A 12722-nucleotide genomic window follows, 5' to 3' on the forward strand; every position below is an offset into this window, starting at 1 on the left:
GGTTGTCTGGGTTGTGCCTCCAGTTAATGGAAGGAGACACCTATCACATTTCCCTTGAGGATGACTCACACACCTGTCTCAGACACCAAAATTAGGGTGAACTGTCCTCTGAAGGAGGATGTCTTTCTCTTTTGATGAAAGAAGAAGCCACAGTGGCTGATTTTTGGATTTCTACTCTTAGGAGATGGTGGAGATGGTTCTCTAATTATGAATTAATTTGGTTTTGATGTAGTCAAATGCCCCTTTGGCTTTCTAAAAATAGCTACAAATTTCCCTTTCCATTTCTCCCCCCTAATACTATGTAGGACATGATCTGGTCCCCAAGGTTTCTTAAGAGAAGGAATAAACGACATTGCCTTTGAATTACTATACTAGCGTCAGAGAATCTTCTACACTGAGTCTTGCATTTTTATTCCCCATTTCTCCTTAGTCCCAAACTGTGGACTGTGGATGAAGACTCAGGGAGCAGGGAATCCTTGTACCTCTAGCCACCTACAAACACTACTGTCAATCTTTGCTGCTGCTCTTAGAATTCTTACCTTTCAAGTATAGTAACAAGACACCTGTAGCTTAGGGTGTCCGGTTGAAAAGGTTGGAGGTTACACACCATATAAATGGATTATATGTAGAGGTTATTTTTTAGACTACGGAAGTACCGTCAGTCAGCAGTAACATCAATTTGAAAAGTTCTGCACATCAAGTGAAACAGAGCTTAAGCAAAATAAAAAATAGTCAGTCTCAGTCATGAGAAAACCTACCAGCAGTGTAGGTTTTCACATCTTTGTCTTCAATGGGAAGCCTTTTTACTATCAAAACAATCATTTTTTCAAAAAAGGACTGTTAAGTGTCTTTTGCTACTTAGCTGTGAAGTTGTCCTTAATATGTGCAGATATTTCAAGTACTGTATAAAAGTCACTCCACTAGCAAAACTTCTCTTGTATATCTAGACTTGAATCTAATTGTTGCATGATACGAGGAACAGCATATTAATTATCATTATAAAATGAGAAAAGATTTGCTATAACTCAGGGTATCAGATTGTATACAAATTTCAATACAAATTTCTAATTGTATTGAAAGGAGCATCGATGCATCTGTCCCATGTCAACTAAGAACCTGAGACCTCAACAAATCTTCCTGGCATATGCAAAATCTGGGTTTCATGGGATTTGCTCTGTCTATTTATACAAATTAGGAGTTTTTGTGCGAAAAAAGTTAGTGTTGTCTTTGATATATATCCAAACACAACCTCTCTCTCCACCTCTGTCCCCAGGAACCGACTCCGACTTCTAAATAAAACTTTTTTATTTTTCTTCTTCCCCCTCATCTCTCCATCTGTATGTAGTTAAATGTAGAAGCCATATGAAGCCTGTGTTGCCTTCCTTGTGTTTTCACAGCAGACTGTTATTGTAAGGGAAGCTTCCATGAAGTGGCAGAGACCACGCACTGCATTAGCATCTGAGCAGGCAGTGTAAAAAATCAGATCTGATTCTGCCTGTGGAAGATAAATGAGCCAGAGTCCCCAATGCCCAAGATTTGGTCATCTCTTTATGAGTTCTGAAGTACCTATTAGCAGCTTTGATGAGTGCTAGGGGAGATGAAGTCTACCTTGAACAATGTTAGAAAGCTGAATCAAATCACTCAAAATCTCCCAGAGGGAGAAACAGCCTGAACTGGTTATAGACACTGTATCCTTTTCCTCTATTGCCTATAAGGTTTATAGGAACAATCTGATAGTGGGGAAAAAGTAAGCATTTTTTCAGCAAAATCTCCCAAGAATTTACTCATATCTATAACAGCTACCTCTCCAGCAATTTTATGTATGTAGTTAGTCAGTTTTGCTGAAGCTTTTATTCCCACTCTATGTCTTCCCCTTCCTTTTACAAAGAGATGCCACCTGCTAAGATGAAGCAGGTGAAAATGAACTTTCCGTTGCTTGTGCTCCTTGGTCCTGCCAAGGTCAGGGCGCTGAGAACATATTTAGGGGCAGCAATATGTATTTCCAAAGCACTGCATGATCAAAGAATGCATTATTTTCTGCCACTCTGCCTTCTTGGAATAGTTTGTAGGTTGCTGAACACGGAAGGGTACAGCCATGCAGTTAAATCTGGCTGAACTACTGTGATTTAGCAAGTCACTGTGTGTCAGTGGAACCACAGTAATTGCTTTGTATTTGATTTTGGCAAAACAGAATAGCTGAAATTGTCTTCAGACTGCCAGCTGGGTGCACGTACACTTCTCGCTGGAAATGAGTGTGTCTTCATTGTGGACCCTAGAGCCTTATTTGTTTAACTGTGCACCAAATTCAACTGTATCAGGCAGGTTAGCTCTAGAATTGGCAGTTAGGTATTTGTGTTCAGCATCATAAATTTATACCACAGTTCCCAAACATTTCTGCTAGGCATTAATCAGTAGCGGCGGTTGCGGCAGAGAAGAGCAGCTGATCTGGAGGCAGGGACAGTCACCCCCAACTGCCTTGGGCTGCATGTTGTCGTGACGTGGCTGACACATCTCTGGCATACAATGCTTAGGGAGCTCTTGCTTTAGAAAGCCTGTCTTTCTCCTCCATGGCTGATCTCGGGCCACAGTGCACTTGATGCTGTACGGGCAGTAAGAGCCTGGATACAGCGCAGAGGCTGTGCAGGAGAGAGGAGGAGCTACTGCCCCTCTTTCTGGTGGAGAAATGAGGCCACAGTGGTCCTATGACTCAGCCACCATTGAAGGGGAAGCCTGGGAAACAGCCAGTATATTACAATCCCAGTGACTAAATTCGGAGGAAAGGGATCCTAAGTTTCAAAATGTTTTGTTTCCACAAGTAGTTGTGCCACACTGAGGTGCTACCCCATGCTTAGGCAGATAGAAAGCCCAGAATGAGTGAGCTGGGAAGAGCTGAGGTGTTTGCAGTTGCTGAAGAAGTGGGACACTTTGGTACCCATGCCTAACTCTCTGTTTGTCCCAGGGAGCTCCAAATCCAGCCTATTGCCTCGCAGATAACAAACCTCTCATCCCTCAGTGCCACATCTCACATAGCCACCTGAGGCCTTGTTAAAAATCTTGGTCTGCAAGGAGAAACTTGAGCACGGTTCATTTTCTTTTCAATACATTCTGTGGATGCTCTGAAGCAGATTTTGACGCCAGACATCTCTGCTGCTCTTGTGCACCCAGGAAATGCTCAGTATGCTGCGGCGGAGCTCAAAGCAGAATTATGTATGCCTGATACTGATGACTGGTAGGAACTCCTGAAGCCTTGAACACTGCATAGCATCAGAGGCTGACACTGTCAGTGCTTTCCTCACTGCAGGGAGCTCTGTAAGTAATGTTCAACCTAATTTAGAAGAAAAATGAGTTGGATTTGCAGCAAGAGTGATTTTTCTATAAGAGCAAATGAAGTGGTGCTCTAGGCAGCAGTGGGAAGATCTCCTCTGGGACTGTGTGTGGTGACTTTGGGTATTGGGAAAAAAACTGTTGGACCTAATGGACAGTCACAGATTTGGTGATGGCAATGCAATGCAGTAGATCAGATGCTGCCTTATTCCTCTGTAATCAAACCTCTGCATCTGTGTTTTTTTTTTTCCCAGGTGCAGGATAGTCCTTTGTGTAAAAGCTATGAAGTTAAATCCCTTGGAGTGTCTTTGGGTTTCCTCCATTACTCAATGTCTGTATAACAGGTGCTTGCTTGTGCTGTCCCTCTGGGCCAGTGTAGGATGTGTGACAAGTGCTGATACTGTAATACTGCTTCGGTGTGAGTCTCTTGATTTAAAGCAAGAGAGTGATCCAATGCAAAGAGATTTCAGCATCAGAAGACAGCAGCTTTGTCCTCTGTCCTTTTTCCGTAATTGCATGGAGCAATTGGCCACACTGAGTTGAACTTAAGCCCAGACCAAGAACTTCAAGAATATAAATTAACTTGCTTTGAAGGATCCTTACAGTGCTGCTTCTACTGTGGGAACAAAGGAATCTCAGAAGTGCAAGGGGAAGCCAGAAAAGCTTAGTTAGGTCCTAATGATTACTGAAGGAAACCAGTAAAACTAAAAGGAGAAAGAAGTCCCTGCATAAACCTATCCACCCGCTCCCACCTGACAAGGTTGCTTTGTGGGCTGTGGTTTTTGATGACCACGATTTGCAAAGATTCCATCCTGCCCCTACCCCTCACACCACAGACGAGCACAGGGGGGTTTAGCGGAGGAGGCTTTGCTGTCTTTTGCAAGGTTGAGGGATTATTCAACAGGAAATGAATTTTCTGCTTAGGAGTAAGCTAGGGAGCAAAACTGATCCCATTGTTTCCCATAATTAGGCCAATGCAAAACAAAGTACCCAAACATACAAAACCATTTCAAATCCTAGCCCTTTCGTGGCACCTGCTGACTATACAGGATGTCACTCTGATGTCTCAGCTCTTCAGTTCCCTGAATGTGGCTCCTTGTACCACTAAGGTCATGCCATTTAGCTATTCCTGAAACTCCGAACAAGGATGTAGTGACGGAGAGCAGATATAACTTTAAAAGAAAATATAGGCTAATAGGAATCTGCTATGCAAGCAGATGGTAGTAGATCTCATACAGTTGGAGAAATGTGACCTCTCATCCAATGTACATTGTTAATTAGCAATATAGCAATCAAGGACTGTTGTACTCGCCACAGGAGCAGATGGTCTTATCAAAATACAAAGAAATTGCAGGCGATGAATTGTGCGTAGTGCTGCCTGCCTTCAGTGCTGTCCTGTCCACTGCTCAACATACACCATAGGCTGAAAGATCACTTCTCCTCTGGGGTAGCCATATGCCTTGCTGTTATTTTTCTTTCTCTGCATATGGTTGAAGAGGGATGAAGACAAAGTCCTGTAGACACTGGTCTAAACCTGTAATATATGGAGGAGGGAGGGAAGGTTCATAGGCTGCAGTGGCAGATATCTCATCCTCTGTGGATTTTTTTCCATAGAAATGCCACTTGGGTTCACTAAACTTTTGAGCTGTTTCAAAAGATTTTATTGGAGCTCCTTTGCCTGCTTGACTTATGTGTTGGTGGTTTGAAGGATAGAGTGAGATTCTTAATTCTCAAGCCTGGTGTTCAGGGGTCATATCACCCACTGCTTTTGCATATTTTACTCTTGCCTTGTGTTGCTCAGAATATTGCAGCTGAGGTTTTCATTAGTCTATGTATTCTGTGGGTCTCTTCCCAGAGTATCCTTCTTTTTCAAGAAGAAAGTTGTTTGGAGGGCATCTTCTACACTTTCATCTTGGAAGTACATAATATTTGTCCAGCACTCCTGCGCTTTGGTGATCATACCACTTAGATCCTTTGCGGGACAGAGCACTGATAAGCAGACGTTGCCCAGCATCCAACAACAAACCTCCCCAAGATGACAGCATGAGAATCGGTTCAAATAGATCCAATTCAGCCTGTGCTGTAGAATCTCTTCAGGGTGTTACTAAACTTTGTTATCCGTTCTCTAATAAGATAAAGCTGAAGATTTTGTGGGTAGGTGATGCCTGAGGTATGATGCTAGCAGCAAAAGAGTTGGGAAAGCAGAGAAGTAAGAACTAAATACTTTTATCATATCCTCTAAACAAGAGTTGCAATCTTCCAGGCTACACAGATAGAGGGAACTGAATACCTCACCAAGCTTTTACACCTGTGTCTCCTTAAAAAAAAAGAATTAGTGGAACAAATGCAACTCATCTGGTACACAGAGAAGGAGATTTAGAATAATGATTTCTCTTCTACATTGCTAAGGCTACAAGTGTTGTTCCTACAGCTCACTAATATTAGCAAATGTCCTGAATAACAGGGATTTATTATATTAAAAATCTTGCTTTCTATTTTTTCCCTCCAATCTCACACTCTTTCTTCCCTCTCTCTTTCCTTCTTTGTCTCTCTCTCTCTCTCATTTTAGTTGATAAACAGGAAAGGCAACAGCCCCAAAACAGCCAGCGCATTGTCAAGGGGCCTGCCTTAATCCACTGAAGTCCCTGAGGAATACGAGGGCTCTATTAAGTGGGTTTCAAAGGCAGAAGGTGGAATGAGGTGTGATAGGAAACCAGCTCTTACTAACTGGTTCACTTCAGGCTAGCTTTAAATAAATTGCAGCTCTGAGCTGCTTGGACATTGACAAGAAGGCTGTGATATTTGTGGCTGCACTATAGAGAATTTCCGCCTTTTAAAGCCGGAATGGGAGAAGCTAAAAGGACTCAAAGCTGTGAAATTGTTAAGCAAAAACAAAACAAGCTTCTCAGCATGGAGACTTCCTGGGCTTGTCCCTGGATTGCTTCTCTCACAGACAAAACTTACCTGGCTCTTAAGGAAAACACATGCTGTGTTCCTTGCTTTTTCGGCTTAGTTTTGATTTTGGGAGGGATTAAGCTGTCTGGCAGAGGTTTAAGAAGTGCCATAGATGGATTGGTTGGAAGAAGTTAGGATACCATAAGCTGAGTTCTGGAAAACATACTATCTGCCACCAATTTGGGAGTTACTGTCAGGGGAGTCTCAGCAAAAAAATCTGATCTACAGTTAAGCTGCCATGAAGTAAAAATCTAAGTCTTGAGCTCTGCTGCAAATCTAATACCACCAAAAACAGTACCCATACTACATCCACTTATGTCTCCTTATAGCTTAATATTACCACTATAGATGCTGTTTCATATAATTTTGCACCCAGTTTATCTGAACTACTAACTGTGCGGAAGCCCAAGGTAGAGATTGGTGATAGCTGTGGCCTGACTTTTAGTTCATTTAGATTAAATCAAATGATAAGTGCAGCTTATTCCCAGAAGACCCCTAACAGCATTGATCAGGCTCCTACTTTTCAGGTTTTTAGTCAGAGTTTGAGTATTATATTCTTTCTCTCTTTTTCCAAGCTATTTTTTCCACCCTTAATCACCGCCAATAGAGATGCAGATTGCTATTGATGTTGGTATAATAGCTGGTCCACTGATATAAATCAACACAGAGAGCAGTGGATATGCTTTTAATGGCAAAGTCTTGAAAAGCTGAGGCAACTTTCACAGTCTTAATACATCAACAGCAATTACAAGTGAAGAGGCCTGGAACAGAGAGATTGTAGTTTTATTTGGTTAAATAGTGGTTTACAGGTCTAGCAACTGGAATACTTTTATTAGAAAAAGAAAATTAAAAAGATGTTGATGGAGGTGAAGAGCTGTTCTCCTTCAAGTAAAGCTGGCTGATTTTGTATTAAGCTGGGTGAGAAGGGGCCTCAGATTGTATTCGCTCTACCCTGCTTGGCAGCATGCAGATGGTGGGGAATATCAGAGGGCAGTTACCCCATCATCTGCTCTAACGAGATCGACATGAGCAGGTCTAGCCATGCCTTTGATGTAAACAAAATCTGTCCTCAATCTCTGTCAGTATTTGTCCAGAATGGATTAATAAACTAGTGGAAGGGTAACAGCAGTGGATTGGAACGATGGTGGATGGATGCTGAGTTGCTACTGCTGCATGCAAAGCAAATGTGGTTTTAGCTGTAAGACTATTTTTCATTGTTCTGGTAGTATAAGGGAGACTTAAAGCAAATAAAGCCAAAATTCATGCCTGCTCAAAGACTGCTTCACATTCAAAATGGTGTAAAGAAGCTGTTGGGTGACTGAGAATCCAGCTCCTACATACTGAAGAGCATAAATGTCATTTGTGTGCTGTAATTTTACCAGCCACAGTTCAGTTTGGCAGTCCCTTTACAAATGAGGAGAGGCCCACTGTAAGCCAGCGAGGGTGAGAACCAAGCCCCAGCGAACAAAGAGCCTTGAGGCAGAGGGAAAGGCCATGGAATAAATCAGTAAACCAAACCAACACCATGGAAAAAAATGCAAACCTCCAGTGAGCACAGTCACTAGATTTTCATTAGATCTGGTGCTGTGTACAGTACATCCACTATGCTTCCCACCAGGGTTTGACTCTCACATGTAGGCCATGACTCAAAATGACTGTAAGTGGTGCAAAGCCACAAGCGAGCTCAATCAGAAACCAGCAGGAGTTAGTGAAAACAGGGGAACTAGCAAACGGAGCACTAGCGGGCAAGCAAAGGACGCTTTCTGCGAGGTCAGGCGCCATGGAAGGTTCAGGAGTGATGAGTGTGAGCAGGTCTCCTTTTTCCCATGAGGCTGGCCTTTTTCTATTCCCCCTCTTCACACATCCTTGCTGTGTGGCCCCGCTCTCCTGTGGGAATGTTGTTGCGAAGTGTGATTACAGCTTGTTCTGCAGCACCCACTTGTACCATTCCCGAGCAAGTCGGGGCAGGCAGACACCTGGCCTGCAGAGCCAACTGAAAGGACAAAGCCAGGTTTAGTCACATGCCACCTGCAGTTCCTCAGAGGCTCAGGAGCTTCAGGGAGCACAAGCTGCAGCAGCAGCCAGCTCCTGGCCACCAGCCTTTCCATGAGGCCCTCTCCTAAGGAAAGGGCAGGTTGCCAGTGAAGTCAGCACAATTGGTCTGGTATGCCCAGGAACACGCTGCACGTACCATGCGTGAGCAGGCGGACTGCGTGTCAGTAATCTCAATAAACTGGGGCACAGGAGAGACATGTGGAAAAGCCAGTCAGGTGGGGGGGGAGGGCAACGCCTGCTAAAGCAAGCTTTGCAAGCAAAGTGACGGGCAACCTGGGGAATAGGTTGGTGCTACCAGTGCCCCAGAAGCTCTGTCATATGCAGGGACTCGTGTCTATCAGTGCCTTACAATAAGAGCGTACCCAGGTAACAGCTATCACTCCCCCACTGTAGACAGGTAGAGACACTTGACTCTCTCTCCTCAGATTTTAGTATAATTTACAGAAAAAATTTCTTTCAAGTATTTTTAATAGAAAAATAATAAAACTAAACAGGATAGCACTTAGCCCTGAGAACCCCGTCAGAGTTTCTTAAGCACCAAGTGAATTTCAATGGGAAAGAAAAATTTTAGCTTTGACTCTCCTTTCTGGAAGAAGAGAAGGGGTGTGTGTGTATATATATATATATATGTGTGTGTGTGTGTGTGTATTGCATGCACTTTATTTGCAAACACATCAAGGATTTCAACTAAACAACTGTTGCTGAGTCTCCAGTTTAAAGAAATTTGTCTTTAAAATGCTGCACTGAGTCCATAATACCGTTAGAGCATGAGTGCTAGTGACAAAGAAAAAGAAAGCCACACAGTTGTTAGACCCTAGTGTGTTATCAATGCAGATGTGTCCTTCTTGTGTACATGTTGCCAGGTGTCATCCCTGCCAGCTGGCAGAGGTCCATCCTCCATGGCTGGCCTCACTACTATCTGCCTGCCCATCTGAAAGATCCTAAGGCAGCAGCTGACCAAGGTAGGAATAGGAAAGCTGTGTGTCACAGGCAAAACCGTTGGTGAGATTCTCATTAATTTTGCATTAATGGTTCTATGTCTTCAATATCTTATAAAAAAGTGAAAAACAAAAGTATTCTTAGGATGTATGGATGGAAATCAAATATTGTGATACCTCAGTGACATTTAAAATACTACTCAACCTAATCCAAGGAAAACTTTTAGAGATAATGATTCATTAGATTCAGACTTAGGAGTGCAAGAGGTGACAACTATGCAAATGATGATAGTTGCAGTGTGAGGGAAGGTGTCCAAGGGTCTCTCCATGGCACTGGAGACCTAAAAGAGATCCAGATCAATTCCAGGTCAGTCCAAACACAAGTGGATAGTAGAACTTGTACTTTACCACCCTTTCCAAGACTACTTGCTTCCTAAAGTCAAATCATTTAAAGGCACACTTCTCAACACTACAGAAGAAATTAGCACCCTGAGCAGGCAGGTTGAGATTTGATCTTTAATACAGACTGATTCAAGTCACTACCATAACTGCCTAGCTCACTCCCATGGAGGACCAGGTTCCTTCATTCCCATTTCCTTGGCCAGGTAGAGCTGTGGATGGCCTTCTACCTAAGACAGTCCTTCTAGCTTAGACTGGTAACGCAGGATGAATAACATCTGACCATGTGTTAATGATCAAGCTTTTTGCCTCCAGATGAGTATTGGTGCTGAATGTCAGGTGACTTAATCTCTCTCTCCAGTTGATAGTGGGCAGGCCCCTATGTCAATCAATAGCATTAGCACCTTCCAAATAACGAACTTTTTGGAACTTATTTCTGAGATGTGCCATGTTCAGGGAGAACAAAATCTTTCTATTCACTAGATGTTTAGCAATTAAGGTCTTAAGGTCTAAGGTCTTAATCTTGCACTGAGAGTTTGATCCTATTATTATTGAAGTCGGTAGCAGTTTTGTCATGGTCTTGAATAAAATCTGGGTCAGGGGCCAAGTTAACTTTAAATTAAGGATCAGAAAATGTGAAAAGAGATAGATAACATCAATGGGAAAGAGAAAAGTTGATGTGTTGGCTGGACATTTCCTCACGGATTTGTTTCCTGCCTCTGAAATGGCACAAGTTTTACTTTGAGCAAATCTCAAATGATTTCCGACTTGGATGGATAAAATTTATTAGATAGTCCTTAAAAACAAGTGCAAAATTCACCACAGGGATCTCCCTCCATTCTAATTAAATTCATCTTTATTAAAAGTAAAGTGGTGGAGAAGGCAATCTTCCAATGTCAGTTTTCAGATGTTTAGTTATTAATCTGATCAGTGACAACTTGTGAGTTTAAAATTTATCACATAACAAAAATTAAAAATATCCTTTTCTCAGAAGATAGCTCTAGGGAGGGTAATTTCACAAATACAGTCTAAGCTTATTATCTTTCTCTTTCTTATACTATCTTCCCTCCTCCTCTTCCTTTTTACACTACTACATTTCCTACATGTGTTCAGCAAAGCTGAAAATGATATTTTGATAATGGGCACAGGATGAACTTTTAAGAGGGCTAGCTGACAATGTGAGACTTTGTTAAGGAAAAGAGGATACAATGAATAGCTATAATGGGAGTCATTAATGAAGGGACCATTTCCCTCCCCCCCCCCCCCCCCCCCCGCCCAAGGAAGACTACCTCTTAATGCCTCTCAGGTTTCCTTTTCTATTTATACAACACTGTGGAGGTCAAACCTAAAGTTAGGTCTTTCCAGGTGATGTATAATGAACTTAGGTCACTAAAGAATTTCTTGAATGCTTTTTAGCCTACATACCCAAATTAAGTTTTGATTTGACTACATTTATTCTGTCTGCAACAGATTCCACCTTCCTTTTTGTGGAGTGATGTTCTCCTTCTCTCCATTTACAAAACAAATCCTAAATGAAATGAAACAAGAGGAAATATCTGCATATCCCTGGCTAGTGTCGTTTGTATTCCAGTAGTATCTAAGAGTCTTGCTCCAGGATAGCACTGTGCTAGGAGCTGTACAAATGCATAGTTATAGATGATTCCCATCTGCAGAAATACACAGTCTATTTTTCATAAGGGTTTTCTTGTTCTCATGACATGTTAATTTTACACTAATACTGTAGATTATAAGGCTATCAATCCTTGTAATATAACAGAAGATAAACTTTCTGAACTAAACTCATCTAAAAAGTTGGAGAGTCCCATTCCAGTCAGAGAAATCTGGCTGGTTTTGATAGCAATAATTTGCCCAAGCTAGCTGCTCCCAGCAGTGAAATATATGTTGTTTTGTTCCCCTGCACTCTAACATCTCCCCTGTATCAACAGGAGCAGGTAATGCAGCTCTTCATTGCTCTCTGCTCTCATCTCAGCCTCTCTACGTCAGGGACATCCTAGCTCCAGCCTGACCAAGGACCTTTTATTTTTTTTTTTGGGGGGGGGGGAGGAGGCAAAATCCAATTTCACCCATGCTGCTGAGAAACCTCAAAGCTGAGACGATTAATATGTAGGTTGGTGTTACTCTCCTCTTGCCCATTCACTAGCTGTATTTAGCTATTGCCCAAGTGGCCATGCAGTGAAGACAGTGTGTGTTATTTCTGCGTATGTAACGAAGGGAGTAAACCATGAATGAAGTAAGTATTATTTTTCCTGCCGAAGGCTGGTTTATTGGGAGCCCCGCTGACAGGTGCAGAATGAGAGAGACGAGCAGGTGAGCTGGGCAGCGAGAGGAAGAGAAGGAAAGCTTTCTCTTTTAGTAGCAGCAGAGTAGTAGTGTTTTGCCCTATTGCTGCATTGTTTTTCATGAGAATAGCGTATGAGGCCAACTCACACTCCAATAGCTCCATTTCCTTAATGATGGAGAATTCCTGAGATGAGTTATTCACTCTCCACATCCTTCCTGTTATATACATCCTGCCCACAGCAAAGGAGGCTTCTTAATGAAGCAAGTTTTTTTTTCTCTTTTTTTTTTTTTTCTTAATTCCCTTTTTCCCATCCATGGGGATTTTGAGCTGCAGGTTCAACTTTCTTCCACTGGGCAGCAAAAAACTGGTGGAGACTGTTCCCCCTCTACATTGCATGTTTTAACTCACCTCTTCTGCCTGTGCTGGGAGAAGGAGGTGGCACACCTTGTCCCACTGCACATTAAAGCCCAGATGTATCATTCCTGAGGACCAGTACCCTATGTCTTCGAAATTTATATTGTAGGTTGGCAGTGTTTGTCCGTGCACACAAATTCGATAGCTTTTCAGGAAAAAAAAATGCTAAGTTGCTTTTATTTGCTACTGTCACTGTTGAAGAGAGCAGACCAAACTCCATCCTGAGTTTCCCCTGGGTAAGTCAAGACTGAAATCCACCCACTTCAGAGTGGGTGCAGTAGGCCGCAGAGAAACACCATGCTATTCCCTCTTTTCCGTCTGTTTTTTTCTTTTTT

This window comes from Rhea pennata, chromosome 16 (genome assembly GCF_028389875.1).
Source record: "Rhea pennata isolate bPtePen1 chromosome 16, bPtePen1.pri, whole genome shotgun sequence".
In the NCBI taxonomy this organism is placed as follows: domain Eukaryota; kingdom Metazoa; phylum Chordata; class Aves; order Rheiformes; family Rheidae; genus Rhea; species Rhea pennata.